This window comes from Phyllostomus hastatus, unplaced genomic scaffold (assembly GCF_019186645.2).
Source record: "Phyllostomus hastatus isolate PE091 unplaced genomic scaffold, TTU_PhHast_1.1 phas_contig_17, whole genome shotgun sequence".
In the NCBI taxonomy this organism is placed as follows: Eukaryota; Metazoa; Chordata; class Mammalia; order Chiroptera; family Phyllostomidae; genus Phyllostomus; species Phyllostomus hastatus.
Window position 1 is genome coordinate 7077542 of NW_025333664.1, and position 14556 is coordinate 7092097.

The 14556-nt window shown below is 58.2% G+C and overlaps 1 protein-coding gene across 1 annotated transcript in view; it reads left to right on the forward strand.

Annotated features, from left to right (window-relative positions):
- The first annotated feature begins 3531 nt into the window (after positions 1–3531).
- Positions 3532–14556, forward strand: part of NFATC2 (nuclear factor of activated T cells 2) — a 136091-nt gene continuing 125066 nt past the window's right edge. Inside the window, exon 1 of the mRNA XM_045833437.1 lies at positions 3532–3775. The gene's annotated coding sequence lies outside the window, so the exon portion shown is untranslated. The remainder of the gene's footprint in view (positions 3776–14556) is intronic.

Genomic DNA, 14556 nt, shown 5'->3' on the forward strand with positions numbered 1-14556 from the left:
GCGTTTCCCATTTCCGAGGCCACTGGCAGGGAGAGGCTCTAATAAAAACCTCCCCGGTGATTCAAGGTCCCCTGCAGCCCAGATGTCTCGCAGTGTCCCCGGGGCCTTCCTCGCCGGGGCCACCTGACGCCTCCTATTTGCTTTGATTTGGCTCCTCTCTCCCTGTTTCCTCCGCTGCTGGCCGGCTCCCACCCCAGCTGAGCCTCTCTATTTTCGGGACTTTTCGTGGCTAATTAATCGAGTGGGCAGAAGCTCCCCACCCGCCCCCCTTGGAGCATCCCTTAAAAAAAAAAAAGGGAGAGTGCTCGAGAGAAGTGAAAAACAGTGGGTGGTTCAGTTCAAAAGGACAAAATATTTCTTGCCCTGGCACTGGGAGAGGAAAGAAATTGTCTGAGGCACCGAGCAGCTAAACCGAGCCGCCGAAAGCTGCAGCCCAGAAGGGCAAATTAGGTGACTCAGCTGCGACGCCCCCGGATCCAGTCCGTACGTAGCATTAATGTGCTCTAAAAGGGAAAAATGCTTAACTGTGACAAAGAGTGGGCTCTATAAAAAAAAATGTGGCTTAATGCTGATTCTACTGAGTTCCAAAAGGCGGCCCCTCCAGGCAGCGCCAGGCACCTGCGGAGATCAGGACTCGCCTCCCAGGCCTGAGCCTGGGTGGGACCGAGTCTAAAATTATCCCCGATAATGAGTCTGGCCGAGGAGGGCCCAGCGTGCTCATTTCCTGCCTCGCTTCTGGCCTCCAAGACCTCGGCTCCCAGGGAGGCCTCTGGGAAGCAGGACCAAGGCCACGGGGCTTTGTTGCCAAACAGAGTTGAGTTCGAGTCCGAGCTGGTTGTGTGGACACGAACCCGCGGAGCCTCAGTTTGCTCATCTGTAAACAGGGCTCGCAGCACAGCCTGGAGCCCAGCAGGAGGGCGACGTGGAGTAGATCTTGCACAGACCTGCTTCACACCCTGCATGTGGCCACCGTTACGTCAAAGGAGGCCTGGAGGTGAAGGGCAAGGACCGCAGGGCCAGCCTTCATCCTGCCTGAGTCACTCCTCACTCCTTGAGTGTGGGAAGCTTCTGAAATCTGAATATACATCTCCAGCCTTCGTTATGTGCCTCGCTGTTCTTGGTTTCACACCGTCCCGCCAGCTCAGTGGAAGGCGCGGACAGTGTACCCATCTCACAGAGTGGGCAAGTGATCCCGGGGCAGAGCCGAGAACCCGATTGAAGAGTCTGTACTTGACCCTACCTCTCAGGTCCCCTAACTCAGGCTGCCTGATAGAACTTTCTACAGTGGTGGAAACACTCTAGTCTGACTGTCCTACTCGGTAGCCACTAGCCACAAGCCACAGGTGGCTTTCGAGCAGGCGAAATGTGGCCCAGGCAGCCAAAGAACTGACTTTTGCATTTTATTTTAAATTACGGTGGCCACCTGTGGCTAGCGGCTACCGCACCGGGGAGCGTAGGGAAGCCGCTCTCATCGTGTGTGTATTGCTCTGTAGGGGTCAAGAGCAGGAATTGATAGATGGCTCTGGCGCAGGGCCCGGCACACAGTAGGTGCTGAGTTAGGGGGCGCTCTGCGTAGCGTTGCTAAGCAGCGAGGCCGTCTTCAGAACGCCGTGGTTCTAGGCTGGCAGCACTGAAAAGCAGCAGAGTGCCGAGTTTCATTCATACCTTGAATGACCAACTTGTCCCAGCCTGCCCGAGAATTTCCCAGCCTTAAAACTGAAGTCCTGTAGCCTGGGAACCTCCTCAATTCCAGGCGAACCGGGATGGTCGGCCAGCGCGTTCCCTGCCCTGATGAGGGGATACAGAGTCCTCCGTGAATGGAGTCCCCGGGACAGGCTCCCTGTGAGGGATCGCTACAGTCTCACAGGCTGCCACCCGGGGTCTGCCGAGAAGATCCGCCGAGAAAAGCCACAGGCCAGCCATCGGCCCCCAGCGAGCCTCGGTGTCCCTTTCGGAAGGTCAGGGACCCACCGCCCCTGCTTGCAGATGGCTGCAAGGAATTCAAGGTACAAGGCCCAGAGCCCGGAGCGCGGGCAGATAAGGCTGCTCTTTGGGGGAAGTGCGATGCCTAAGCTGCACCGCTGGCCCAGCCAGCCTTCGAGGTGTGGCGGGCGGGTAAGGCCTGGGGTGAGGAGAGGGGGGCTTTTCCCAGTCGCTCTTTGTGGGACAGAGTCTGAGAGCCCAGCGAGGCTACTGGGGGCCGAAGCACGGAATTCAGAGTGGCCCCACAGATGGAGCCAGCTCCTCTGGGTGTCTCTTAAAGTTCAAGTCTCTCTGAAAAAGTGTGTGTGTGCGCGTGTGTGTGTGTGTGTGTGGTGGTGGGGGGAGTTGCCGATGAGTCACCAGCTTCGATGCTACCAAAAGTTTTATCAGAGCTCAACGAGAATATCTGAAATAGTCCTTTTCAAAGCCGGCTCTATCTGCCACGGGCCCCGACTTTCCCACCCTGCACGCAAACGCAGGGGCAGATGGAGGCACAGTTTAGAAAGAGCCTCTGGACCGCCGTGGGCCTCTCCCCCTTCCCACCGGCCCTCTGGGGTCTGCGGCCCCTTGAAGGGAGCCATGCGTGGCCTCCCACGGACCTTATTTTGGAGACCACGCAAAGTTCATGACATCCCTCCCCTTTATTTCCCTGTGTATTCGGACCACGGGTAAACACATGGGTTGCCTGGTTTCGGTGTCTCTTTGGCCATTTCATTATTGCTGGAGGCTCTGAGCATCACTGGAAACCTTAGGTTTTCTAAATGAACCTAAAAATAGACTCTTTGAGAAAAAAAAATCTTGGAGTGGCACAGAGTTGACACAAGGCACCGGTTATTTATTTCTTTTGCCTCCTCCCCCTCGACCTCCCCATTCCCCCCCCCCCGCCCTCCTCTTCTTCCTTTCACCCTCCCTGAATACAAAAAATCAGGGCAGCTGGAGGCCCCCCCCCACCCCCGGGACGGGGATGGACCCCCGGGTCAGTGTCCAGAGGCCCAACCACCTGGGGCATTGGTTGGTGTGAGCCCCAGGCAGCTTTCCCTGGGAGGTGCCCGCTTGGAAAACGGGGGGCTCGGGGGTCTGGGCATGATTTATTGAAAGCTGCAGCTCGCTGGGGCGGGCGGTGGCTGGGGCAGTCCTTGCAAACAGCCGCCTGGAGCTCCTGCAAGGCCGACTTGGACACTCGCACGCCCCCACCCCCTTCTCCTCTCCGGCGCCCGCATCACTCCCTCTCCCTGACTTTTCTCCTGAACAATCAGGGACTTGTGCTGGCGGCCGAGGGAGCCACGGAGCTGGCTGGCCGCGGAGGAGGCGACGTCATGGATTCCTGAGTGTGAAGTTTGCAGGAAAGCCCTTAGTTTTGGAGATGGACGGGATCCAGTGGTTTCCATGGTGCTGGATAAACAGGAGGAAACAGTGAGGGAATCCCGTTATTTTACTGCATTGAAAGCCTATAAACACGGAGCGCCGGGAAGGAAGTCGCGTTCCCTCTCGAGTAAGCCGAGCGCCGAGCCGCGCCGCCTCCAACGCGCCGCCGGGAGCCGGAGCCGGAGCCGGAGCCGGGAGCCGGGAGCGTGAGGCGCGCAGCTCCCGGGCCGCTCGCTCGCAGGCTCCTCGGCCAGGGCAGCCCCGCGAGCATGCTTTAGAGGACGGCGCCCCCTTGGCTCCTGGTCTCCAAACACAGAGCTCCTCTCGCGCGGCGCGCCAAGCCCCCATCCCCTCCAGATGCAGAGACAGGCTGCGTTCAGGCTGGGGCACTGCCATCCCCTCCGCATCATGGGGTCTGTGGACCAAGGTAACCGCCTCGCCCTCCCTCTCCTTCGGCCGGTTCCTCCTCCCACCCCCCAACCCTTCTCTCTTCTGCTCCTTCTCTCGGGCAGCGCTTTGGGCTCCTGGCTGAGTCGCGGGGAGGCCCAGGGCGCACAGGTAGAGTGGCCAGGAGGGGAGGCACCTTCGCCCCTGCCGGGCAGGGGAGACCAGGAGCGGCTGGAGCCGGGGCAGCGCAGCGCAGCGCAGCGTCCCACGGCGGGATTCCCTAGGCGAGGCTGTCACCGGATTTTCCCCTCCGCAGGACACCGGAGTCTCTCGCCACTCACCCGCTGGCCGCTTAACCATTTCAGCACTCGGCTTTTGACAGCAGTTGCTATCCAGCTGTATTATTATTGTTGATAATAATAATAATAATAATAGTTATTATTATATCATTTAGCTCCTTTTTTTCATTTTAGGAAGACAGGCTTGATCTTTAACTGTATAGCCCAAGTAGTGAAGACTTTGCTTTTCAGCAGTTACAGCAGCAGATGCTCTGGGACATTTAAACACCCCCCCCACCCCCCACCCCCCGTTTTTTGATGTGCCTGGTGGATACAGCCCCCCCCCCAGCCACCCCTTTAAAGTGCAGGGTACCATCAGTTTGTTTTGCGGTCTGATTACACTCTGCTGTCCGTGTTTCTGCCTCTTTTTTCCTCCGCTCGGATTTAGTTAGCCCTGGAATCACACTGCTTGGTTCTGAGGGGAGGGGCTTCGCGTATATACGAATATGATATGAGCGTCTCCCATCTGGCTGGGGCGGTGGAGGGGCTGGGGCTGCTGCACACGAAAGCATCGGGCTTGAGGAGTGGAAAGCAGGCCATGTGATGTGCTCTTGGGAGGCCGGCCCTGCCTGCGGCGGGGGCACTGCCCGCGGAGGGCAGGGCTGCAAGAGTTAAGTGAAATAAATATGCGTAGGAGGGAGTCAGCCGTGGTGTCATAAAATCAGAGTTGAATGTAGGTTTTGTGCTCTGCGTGGCTGATTAAAGTTCTGGGGGGGAAGAAATGACAATTTCAGTAAATAAACCTGAAGGGCTTTTTTTTTTCTTTTTTCTTTCTTTTTTTTTTTTAAACCAAAGTGAGGCCGAATGCCTCGGGTTAGGTAAATGGCGTGCTTTGCCACAGCGGATCTCAGTGACACGTATTTTTAGCTGAGTTGCACTTTTGAAAGTGAGACCCTGCCAACGCGCTCAACGCCGGAACTGTACCAGTTTATCCTGTCCCTCTGCAAGCGGTCGAGCGCGTGACATAATGGCAGGAAAAAAAAATGACTAATATGGCATCACCTGGAAGAGCGACGCTCTCAGACAGGTGACAGACACCTTAAGGACGTGAATCGGCTTTTTACTGCCATACCTACGGGCAGAGCGTTTGATGCTGTGGCGGCGGGGGTGGAGGGACAGCCAGTGCCAAGAGCAGCTCTGTGTGGAAAGGAAGGACAGACACAGAGAGAAAGTGAGCAAGCGAGCAAGCGAGCTTGGGAGAGAGATCGGGCTTCCGTTTGACTCTGACCTAATACAAGCCTCCCATTTTATTGGAGCCGCTCCGCCTCTGCTCCAGGCTGATGAACATGCCCTTCTCTCAGGGTGTCCAAGCCCGTGTACCTTGCGTGTGCCCATGCGCTGCCTACCCTTCCGGCCCACGCTCCCGTGGGCAGGGATTGTGAGTCCGTGCGTGCCAGCGTGTGTGTGCACGTGTGGGAGACAGGGCGCCACATTGTTCCCAGCGAACCACACTTGGTGTACCAAGGCAGCTGGGCGCATAGAATGTAGTTCCAGGCAGCAAAGAGCTGGCGTGAGAGACACGTCGACCGTGCCCTGCAGAGGGAAAAGCCAGTGCCCCTTTAAATCCAACCAGCACGTGAGCACAGGGCCGGCCAGAGTGTGCCTGCAGATGGGTGGGGCCATGAATAGCAAATAGAACTATTTGCATGGCAGGAAAATACTGACCTTGCCGTGCAGCTTTGGGTCGCGGCCCTGGGAGACACTGACGCTCTCTGAGAGAGGTGTGTTCCGTTTTATCTGAAGTGGGGTTATGGAAAGTATTTCACGAATAAACAGATCCAGAGTGAGCTCTGCTCACTCCCAGACGGGAACTCTCTGCCTTCCGCCTGGATTAGAATTTCTGTTTGGCCACATCACACTGTGTGATCTTGGGCAAGTGCCTTAACCTCTCTGTGCCTCGATGTCTACGGCTGTGAGATGGGTCCATTCATAATGACTCCCTTACAGGGTTGTTGTGAGACTCAGTGAGGTCACACATGCAAAGATCCTAAAACAGTATCGCGCTCATAGTCAGCACTCGATAGACGTTAGCTGCAATTCCTATTAAGGTTGCAAAACAGGAACTTAGGTTTATGCTGGATTTTGCCGCAGAAATTTTGTTGAGGAGATGTAGCACTAAAAACCTCTCCGGGTCCTTTGTCACTTCCCGGGGCTTCCTGGTGACGCAGGTTGGGCTGAGACCACGGCTGCCCTGCCTCAGTTTCCCCATCAGCAAAAGGGAACAGTGATTGTGCTGACTTCATAGCGTTGTCAGAAGCATCCCATGAGATCGTGCTCGCAAACTGCCTGTCTGGGCTTCGCCTGCGGTTAACACCCGTGAGATGCTGTTGTTGCCTGACTATGGAGGACCGTGGACAGCAGACGGCGAGCACCCGCCTTGCCCAGGGTCACCCAGCACCTTAGCAGCACAATGCCTGGCACACAGGGGGCCCTGCTCTGTCCTTGGGGGTGAGGGCTCGAGTATACTGCGTGTACTGCGCTTGGAGCGGCACGCCCAAGGGCTTGTAAGTATTAAGTCCTCCACTGTGTGGGCGAGCGTCTCTATAAGCTGTGGAACCCTCGTCTCGGGCACACAGGAGGGCAGCGAGGCACAGAGAGGGGCAGGACCTGGCCGAGGGTTCCCCAGCAGAGAGGAGCTGGGGCCACCCTTTGCACCCAGGCCCCTGACCACATGCTCTGCTGAGTCTGGGACTCGCTAACGTTACCCTAGTTTTTAAAATACCCCTCGACAGCGGAGCCTACGGAGGGGGCCCACTCCTCGATCCTGGGTTCCTTCCCCATCTCCACGCCATTCCCTGGCGTACCTGGAAGGGTAGGAAAGGAGTGTGGCGGGAAGTGGGGGGCGGCGGCAGCAGCAGCACTAAGGATGAGTGACCTGGGGCGGCGGCAGAGTTGCCTTGAGCACAGAGTGATTCAGCGAGCATTCCTGGTCTTGCCTCGGGGAAATGAAAGGTCAGTGTTTCCTCTTCTCCCAGAGGGAGAGAAGTCCCCAGGTGGCCTGGAGGTTCTGAGGCCAGTAATGCTTCTAGTTTTTGCACAGAACAGAGACCCCCACCCCCCCTTTGCAGCCTTTCCAGTCTCTCCTTCTTTTCTCAGGACTCCGAAGAGACTACTGTTACCAAAGACTTTTTCCTGAGGACAGGGGCCAGGCCTCCTATCCTGGTGAGCCTCCAGTGGGCTCTAGGTCATATTTCTCCACCCAGGTGGTCAACGGCTGGAGACCTGGGTGAGAGGTTCAAATCCTGGCTCTGCCATTCCCTAGCTGTGTCACCTTGTGCAAGAAACTCTGATTCCCGTGCCTCAGTTTCCTCACTATGAAAGAATGGTAGCAATATTATCTGGAGTAATTATTAATTTTTTTTAATTTAAAAAAGACTTTACTTATTTATCTTTAGAGAGTGGGGAAGGGAGGGAGAGAGAGAGGGAGAGAAACATCAATGGGAGAGAGAAGCATCAATCGGTTGCCTCTCATACGTGCCCTGATGGGCGACCGAACCTGCCATCCCTACATGTGCCCTGACCGGGAATCTAACCGGTGACCTTTTGCTTTGTGGGACCACGCCCGAGCAACTGAGCCACGCCCATCGGGGCTCATTGTTAATATATTTGACAATGGCTATCAGCCAATCGGAACAGCAGGAATAGGGTACTCCTCATGGGGCCAGGCTTTAACCCTTTATCTGCTGAACTGCAGGCAGGGTCCCAAGACAGCAAAGGCCCTGGGGGTGGGGGTGGGGGGTGGCAGCACTTATTGGCCAATCTATGGAGATTTTCCATCTTTTAACAAACCATATGACCCTCCAACTACCCACTTAATAAATAATTGCCGTCGCTATTGCTCTACCATTCATTAATTCACTAGTTACCCTCCCCCTCTCCCCCAGAAAACCCCACCTGAAAAAATAATTACCAAGGGCCTTCTTGTACATTTTCTCATCGGTCGGCTCTCGTTGCCTAAACGACTGAGCGTTTCGCATCTTCCCCCGGAGAAGCCAGGCAGGTCCCTATCGGAGGCCTTCTCTGGGCTCCCGGGGCCCCTGCCCGGTGCTGCCCGCTTCCTGTCCTGGCCACACGGGTGGCGACTGCTCACTCTTCGGCCCTGTCCAGCTCTGTGGCCCCAGGGCCTAGAACCGCGCCTGGGTGCAGCGGGTGGGTGCAGCGGGTGGGTGCTCGGCGCGTGTTTCTGTTCCGTGGACGGGCGGACGAGCGGACGGGCCGTGACTCGCAAAGGCCAAGGGCATACACTCCGAAGCACGTGCCGCCCTTTGGGCTTATTCTCGTAGATGTCCTCCTGGCGATGACAGTGGCCTTTGGCTCCCACCGTCCCTCACCTCGGGCCCGCGGCCGCAGCAGAATTCCTCGTGGGTCATCCGGCAGGCACACACGTCCCCACCGTGGTCTGGAATGAATCAGCCCCCAAAGGCAAACACAAGAGACAGCCACCAGGACCATGACAGCGGCCACCCCTGACGGAGAGAGTGCCGACTGCATGCCAGGCCCCATCCTCAGGGCGTTCTGTGTGCCACCTCATTAACCCTCACACCAGCCTGGCAGCCAGCGTCCCCTCCCCGCCCAGGGAGGGTCCCGTGGCCAGGCCTCGCCCTCGTCTCTCCTGAGGGGCCGAACGCCTGTGACAATAAGGTGACCTGTTTTCCTGACGAGACACATGCGCCGTGGCCAAGCACTTTATAGATATGACGTCAGCGGGTTCTCGCAACCCCCCCCCCCACCCTGGGAGGCTGGTATTTAACAGGATCCCTGCTTAGAGATGAGGAAACCAAGAAGGGAGTGGTCAAGGCATTCCAAGGCCAGAAGCAGACCCGGGCCGATGCCAGAAGCTTGGTGTTTAAGGGCTCCGTGGTCCCGTTTTTTCTGGTTTCCTGCCGCGGGACCACCCAGCAAGACGGCAGGAGCTGGGCTGCAGAAGAGGCCGCAGCCCCTGACGGAGCCAGCAGTGCTGTGCACGGGGCTTGGAGTGCGCGGGAGGGTTGGTGCCTGCCCGCCTTCCACCCTGCCTCTCCGCCGCCCAGTAACTTCTGGTAGCCCCCATGCCCCCCGTTTTCAGTTCTGTCCATTCAGGGACCCGTCACCCCAAAGCCTCTCTCGGCAGCCAGAGCCCATCTGGTGCCCCTGAGGCCCGGCATTCCAGCGGCTCCGTCTCCAGCCTGGATGCCCCATCCCGAGGTGGTCTGTGCCGGCTGCCTCGCTCCTGAGCGCGCACACACACACACCGTTCACACCGTTCACCCCGTTCACACTGTTCCCTTCGGCCGGCCCGTGCCTGCCTTCCCACCCGGGGCTCCCTCCCGCCTCTACCCGCCTTTCTTCAGGGCCCGGCTCATTCTCGCCTCCTCTTGGAAGCTCCTGGACCTTTCCTGCATTTTCATCAGCGCTTGGAGAGCATCTGCTCTGTGGCAGTTCCCGGGCCAGGCGGACCGGCCGCCCTCGCCCTCGCCCTCGGGAGGCGGACGGACGCCCAGCGAGTGAGCGCAGGACCGTCCGTGGTGTTTGCAGCTGGTGGTAAACGCAGGGGACTCAAACGGGGGAAAGGAGCTGCAGATGACTCGGCATGTGCGTGTGAGGGTGTGAGAGTGTGAGAGTGTGTGTGTGGGTGGGTGGGTGTGCTCGCTTCCTGTGGCTGCCATCACAAATGACCACAAAGCGGGGGCTTGAAGCGGCGGAACTGTCTTCTCTCACAGCTCTGGAGGCCGAGAGCCTGACATCGAGGTGTCGGCAGAGCCGGGCAGGGACTTGCACTCGCCCTGCGGGCGCTGCCGGGCGAGGGTCCTTGTCTCTCGCAGCTTCTGGCGGCTCCTGCAAACCTGTGGCTGTTCCTTGGTTCGTCACTGCGTCACTCTGTCCCCTGTCCCCATGTCACTCAGCCTTCTTGCTGTGTGCAGGAGTGTCCCCCGCCCTTAAGGACCCCCAGACCCCTGGAGTCTGGTGGCCTCGGCTCAGCTTGACCACATCTGCAAAAGCCCTATTTCCAAATACCAGCGTGTGCACCCGCACTGGGGTTAGTCAGGACTTGAACCTGCCCTCGGGGGAGGGGCTCATTTCAACCCACGGCGGCAGGGACAGCGACGTCAGACTGGATGGCCCCTTCCGGTCTGAAGTCAGGTCTCTTTCATAGACCTCGGACTGGCGAGGCATCCGCCTGTAAGACGTCTGGGGTGGGGCATCCAAGGCAGAAGAAACAGCGAGTGTGAAGGCCCCGAGGGGCGACCAGCAAGAAGACGTGTGGCCGGAACCGCAAAGGGGGTAGCGATCGGGACAGGGGACCAGGTCCTGGACACATGCCCGGGCAGGTTCACGCAGGATAGGATCCTTGTGAGCGGTTGGAAGTCCACTCGCAGGGCAGGGGGGCGGCGCTGGGGGGACTTCCGGCTGCAGGGCTGTGGTCTCGTGAGTCTTCGGGGGGGTTGTGTTGGCCGTGAAGCGGACAGAGAACAGCCACTAGGCAGGCGAGCGTGAATGCTCAGGATGCTGGTGGGCGGCTGCTGCAAGGGCCAGGCGGGGGACCGTGGCCGGGACCCCCGAGCAGGAGGAGGAAGGGAACAGGTTACTCCTCGTCCACGGCGCGTTCTCCTTCGGGGTTCTCGAAAGGCGTTCCCTCCAGCCCCGCGGTTCTGCAGCAGGGATGTCGCCCGCCTTTGACGCCCAAGGGGAGAGGCAGTTGATGCTGTGCGTTACAGGAATGAACCCCTGCGGACGTGTCTTCCTCCCGGCCCGGCCTGGATTCCCCCCGTCCGCTCCCCTGCACCCTCCGCGATCGCTGGGAGTCATGAGACTTTTCTGTCGCGTTTCATCTTGGTCCAGAAATGTTTCTTAGCAAATCCACCCTCCACTAATAGCCCAGGAACAATGTGACTCAGTAATGAGTATCAGATTTCTGTGGGACAAAACCATGTTGGTGGTGGCACGTGTGACTTTTAAAAAGAACACCGCAGCCTCCTCTGTGCCTCCGCGGGGGTCGTAGTGACCCTGACACATGCGGGGGACACAGAGCATGTCCGAGGTGCTGTCAGTGTACAGAAAGGGGCCTGCCGATCTCAGCTGCCATTTTCCCTGTTGTACTGTTTTTGATTCAGGTTGTTACCTTCCTTCAGCCTAATCACCTTCGGGAGACCTTCCCGAAGGGGATGAATCCGTTTTCCTCCAACTCTCTGGGGTCCTCTCTGTGGGTTCCGGACCGTCGACTTCTGTCCGAGACCCAGTGCGCCCGGAGGTGTTTGGGGGGGGTGTTCTGGCTGCAGCGCTCCGGGCAGGTGCTGCGGAGGAAAATCCATCCTCTGTGTCAATGAGACACGCTCTGCTGCGTGTGGAAATCCGGTAAAGAGTCTTTTTGTAAAGTAGTGGAGACACACTCCTGTGTGAAGCCATGCACGTGCTCAGGGAATCCCAGTGAGGTCTTTTTTTTTTAAATGGTAAAGATAATTTTTTTTTAAATTTATTTTTATTTTTAGAGAGGGAAGGGAGGGAGAAAGAGAGAGAGAGAGAGAGAAACATCAATGTGTGGTTGCTAGGGGCCGTGGCCTGCAACCCAGGCATGTGCCCTGACTGGGAATCGAACCTGCGATGCTTTAGTTCGTAGCCCGCATTCAATCCACTGAGCTACGCCAGCCAGGGCTCCCAGTGAGGTCTTGATGAGAAAGAAAGATCGAGAAGCCAGAGGACATGCCATGTGCTTTTGGGGGGCGGGGGGCGGGAGGCAGGCGGGGGCTGTCGCTGTGCTGAAGGGAGCCTGGATGGAGTCCGCTCCCTTGTTCTTGTCCCTCCCTGGTTCAAAGGTGATGAAGCTGATGCAGATGTTAGCGTTGGCCAACACCATGGCACAAGGAGAGGATGGGGCTGAGGCAGACCCTTTGGTGCTGTGGGTGCTGTTATCCAGGGCAACGGACCGGTTGACGGAAGGGTGGCAGTGGGAACAGCGAGAAGGTGGATGGTTGACAGAGCTGTGGGGGTCGGGGCGGGGGATGGACACTCACCAACACTGCACGCCCTAACTAACCCACCCTTTTACTCAGGAGGGGGTGCAGACCCCCCGGGGTCGGGGTGGTGGCATCTCCTGGTTCATGAAAGGCAAGGACAGCAGTGTCAGGCCGAGGTGGGTGGGCTGCCCGCGTGCCCTTGTTAAATGTCAGTCCCACAGGGCAGAGGGGGCCGTGCTGTGATGCTGGGCATGGCACGGAGAGACAAAACCAGGTGGGAGGAGGCGAGAACCTGGAGACCAGGGTCTCACGCTCACGCGCTCATGGGGACAGGCAGGGGACAGCTGGGCGGGGTCGGTGGGGACCCGAAGGGGGTGGTCCCTACTCAGCTCCAGAGGACAGGTCTCCATCCGCTGTGGCCCGATCTTCCTGTTTTTTTTAAGGAGACTTTGGACATTTGGATGTTTACATGAAATCTCTCAATTTAAAAAAAACGTCACTTTAGGTTTTTAAGAAAAATCACAGGCAGACCAAACACAACACAGAACGGGGCGGAAGGAGGCTCCCAGGGCAGAGGGCAGTGAGACCAGGTGGTGCCGAGGAGCGAGGGGCGGGGCCGCGGCCCCGAAGGCCAGGTGTTCGTGATCCCACTCAATGGGCAGCCGAGAGAGAGGCATGCTGGGACGTCTGCTTGGAAAGGACCCTCTGGCTGTTCCATGGCGGCAGAAGCAGGGAGGGGACCACTGCGGTCGTCCAGGCGACAGGTGATGATGGGGACTTGGGGTCACCGGGGCGGGAGGAAGGGCAGTGAAGTGGGGCAGAAATGCTTGGGTTCGGGCTGCATTTTGAAGATGGAGCTGCCTGGGTTTGCTGAGGGTTTGCGCGTGGCCGGGAGGAGAGGAGTCCAGGGCTACCCCCGGGGGTTTGGCTGGAGAACCAGAGGAAGGTGCAGGCAGTCCCTGAGCTGGGAACGCGGGGCGTGTTTCAGAGGATGCCAAGGTGTGGTGGGGACACGTTCCCTTTGAGATGCCTGTTGGACACCCGTGTGGAGATGTGGGGTGGACAGTGGGACCTCTGAGCCCAGATTTCAGGGGAGAGGTGCCGGCTGTGGATAAAAACGAGCTTTATGCCAGTAGGGGAAAAGGAGGGCGGGGCTGCGGGTGGTGGGTCCCTCCAGGGCCAAGTGGAAGGGGCCTCAGGACTCAGCCGCTGGGAGTGGGGCCAGGGGCTGGGGGCCTGCTCCTCAGATACCTGTATTCAGGTAGGACCGAGGTAGGCTGAGTAGTTTCCCAAAGGAGCACCCTGAGTGCTGTTCTTGGGTGAAGGGGGAATGATTCCAGGTGGGCGGTATCAACCCGGTCCACTAGAGCGGAGGCACGTAATCATTATGGGTGGGGAGGCGAGGTGGGGCGTCGTGAGGATGATGCCGGGCTCTCTGCTGGTGCACCGCACACAGGCAGGCCGGTTCGTTCTGCACCCCCGGCCAGGTTTCGGGGCCTGGCGTCGGGACTGACAGCACCCGTCTTCTCGATGCTCGGCCGCAAGTGTCCTTGCCTGCGTTACCTCCCCTCCCCCACCTAAACTTACCACCCACCCCTTTGTTGCATGCGCCCGGCATAGCTGTGCTGATGATTAGGGAACAAGGAAGAGGATTTTTTTTTTACAGTCTGCCAACCAGAAAGTGCTTCCCTAGACCCTGAAACTCGGTGAGTCCTGAGCCTGAGCCAGGCCCCGGCCCCTGGAGTGGAGTGTGAGTCTAAAACAGGGGGTGCTCACCCCCGGCCTCGCCTTAGACATTCTGATCATGACCGGCCTCTGGTGGGGCCCAGCCCCTCCAGGCCATTCACCGCCCTCCAGGTGAGTCTAATGTGCAGCCCGGGCTGGGAACCAGCAGCCTACGTGCAGTGTGGGAAACCTGCTCAGTGCCGCCCCCTTTGGGCGGAAGCTGCGACCTGCGGATGGCGGGGTCCCTGTGACCTGTAGCAGCGCCAGGCCCTGAGCAGGTGCTCCAAAAATATCTGCGGACTGAGCGAGGAAGGGTAGCTTTGCACACACCCCTTAATGGAGCAGAGATGCCCCTCCCCTCCCCAAAGAGTGCGTATTCTTCATGCTTCTGGGTCACGGGGAACGGTGGGGGCAACTCCCCACACAAGGTCAAGCTCAGCAAATCCCCAAATCTCTCCCACCCACTCTCTTCCAATCCGGTGATTCTCAATGCCAGCTGCATGTTCGATTCATCGGAGGTCATAAAAAAAAACAAACCCAAAACAACTTTTCCATGTTTTCATGCATTGGGTTTGCATTGAAACCCTGAGCACAAGCTTTTATAAAAGCACCTCAGGTGGTTCTAATGTCCTGCCGGGGTAGAAGGCCACTCTTCTGACCTTTTCTACCCCCATGAGCCTGCCTTCTGACTTCAGCTCACTGGCCCCAGAGCCCTGGGATTGTTTCATTAAGGGATGGCTCTGTGTTTTTATGTGGTGTTCCCCAAACGTCCCGGTTCGTAACATGCACCTTGGGCGCTTGCTTAAAAATACACACGCCCCAGCCTC